Source organism: Chrysochloris asiatica, unplaced genomic scaffold (genome assembly GCF_000296735.1).
Source record: "Chrysochloris asiatica unplaced genomic scaffold, ChrAsi1.0 scaffold00005, whole genome shotgun sequence".
Taxonomy (NCBI): Eukaryota; Metazoa; Chordata; class Mammalia; order Afrosoricida; family Chrysochloridae; genus Chrysochloris; species Chrysochloris asiatica.
Window position 1 is genome coordinate 44,312,470 of NW_006408523.1, and position 2,049 is coordinate 44,314,518.

The 2,049-nt window shown below is 39.6% G+C and overlaps 1 protein-coding gene across 1 annotated transcript in view; it reads left to right on the forward strand.

Moving 5' to 3' along the window:
- TBC1D4 (TBC1 domain family, member 4) overlaps positions 1 to 2,049 on the forward strand; it is a 256,076-nt gene that overhangs the window by 154,630 nt on the left and 99,397 nt on the right. The gene's annotated exons all lie outside the window — the stretch shown is intronic.

Here is a 2,049-nt window from a genome sequence, read left to right on the forward strand (position 1 = left end):
TGCCAGCACACAGCCTTTCTCTTTCCATGAGTCTGTAGTTCTCAGCTGCTCAAACTCTCCATGCCATCACTTCCGACTCCAACTCTAGTGTCGCTGCTTAGCTGGTTGTTGTTGTTGTTAAGTGCTGTCAAGTCAGTTCCAACCCATAGCAACCCTGTCTAGGGTTTCCAAGGAGTAGCTGGTGAGCTTGAACCACCAACCTTGCAATTCAAATGACTTTGCAGTCTGACACATTACCCCACAGTGCTACATTCTGCTCATGTTCTTACCTCTTGATGGTCCCAGGTTTCTCTGTTCCTGGAATGTAAGATTAACTATTCCCCTTTTATGTTACACAACTTCTATCTTTACAATTATGCCAATCACAATTAGTCATGATAATTACTCATTATTGAATCAAAAGAATACTATCCACATCTCCTTTCACCAGACCATCTAGACATGATGGAAACTATTCAGTGGAAATTCTACCTGCCTTTGATTGCTTTGAAACTAAATTTCCTCTTGAAAACTTGCAAGCCAGCACTTTGTGCTTTATGGCCCCCTATTTTAGGTAGCCAATGTCTAAGTTGTCTGTCCCTATCAACCCTGTATACTGAGGGAATAAGCTTGATCCTTGCTGTGAAGACTCCTTCCCTCTCTGTTGGTATTTTGAGCTACTACATCTATAAATAAAGGTCAAGTTCATCCAACTGTAGCAAAATATACTTGCTTTCTGTATCAAATTTCTTTATCTTCCTCTAGCTGGGTTCTGATCATCAAGCCATCCAAGCTAGGTCAAATGGGTATTATCTACAAGTTTGGGCATTCTTGTGTGCCTCCTCCCACTTTATATTAGCCAGATGCTTCATTCTCAGCTTTTGCCCCCAGTGGCTAGGTCAGTGTCCATAGGCTCAGGAATTCCCGTCTCCCCAAACATCAGACAAGCTCTTCCTCTTCTCTCTTTCATATCAAGGTCGACAGGAGGCTATGGAACATGATCGAGTTCAGCCCATGTCTTCATTATTGCCTTTCTCTTGCTCATTATCTTTTGTATCCCGTCTTGATTCCAGTTTCTTTCAGACTGATATGATATGATGAGATTGGGATCAGGAAGAGGAGTGCTTTTAAACATAAGCACACCTCACAGACGAGCATCGGGAGAAAGATGAGACTTTAGGTTTCTGCAGAGGTTGACAGCGTCGGAGCCCTGTATGTGTTCGTTGTGAGTCTGAACCGATTCACAGCACTTAACAACAACAACCACAGAGTAGCATACACTTGTGCATGTACACACCTGTGCACATGTGTACATTTTCAAATGCAAGCATGGAGAATGTCAGAGTAGTTTTCTGTACGAAAACTGACATTACTATTTGAAGAATCACTCAGCTAATGAGGTCCTATGAATTTTTCCCTTTTAGTACTAAGCTGATGAAATGTATTTTAAAATTACTTATGACTCGGGCTAGATGAAGATTACTTTTATCTCATGAGTTGTAAACTAACTCTTACTGACATTTATTTTCCTTTTACTGTAGTCTATTTCCTTTTTCTGTATCTATTGGATTGACTGAGCTTTTAATAACAAGGAGAGTGCTTCCCATTTCTCAAATATGCCAGAAACAGTTATAGATATTTCTCAGCTCCAAAGCTCTTAAATTTCTGATGATAGGCGTCCTTATTCTTATTTTATTATGAGAAATGGCAACTCATCCTAAAATTATTTTTATCAACCCAGCAAAATATCTCATTCCGATTGGCTTGGTTGAATAAATATTTTAGCACAGATCTGTTTGATTACAAAGCCTCTTTTCTTTTCACTGGGATTTAGTAATTTCAGGACAATTAAAAATTTTTTTATCTACTTGATTTTTCAGAGTACTGTGCTTGCTATATAGGAACTGGGCTGACACAATTAAAATGCTTGGCTGGTAACCCAAACATTGACAGTTTGAATCTGCCATCCAGTTCATGGGAGAAAGGTGTGGCAGTCAGCTTCTGAATAGCAAATACGAAGTGCAACCAAATCCTTTACTATTTGAGTCCATTCTGACTTGACTTGATGGC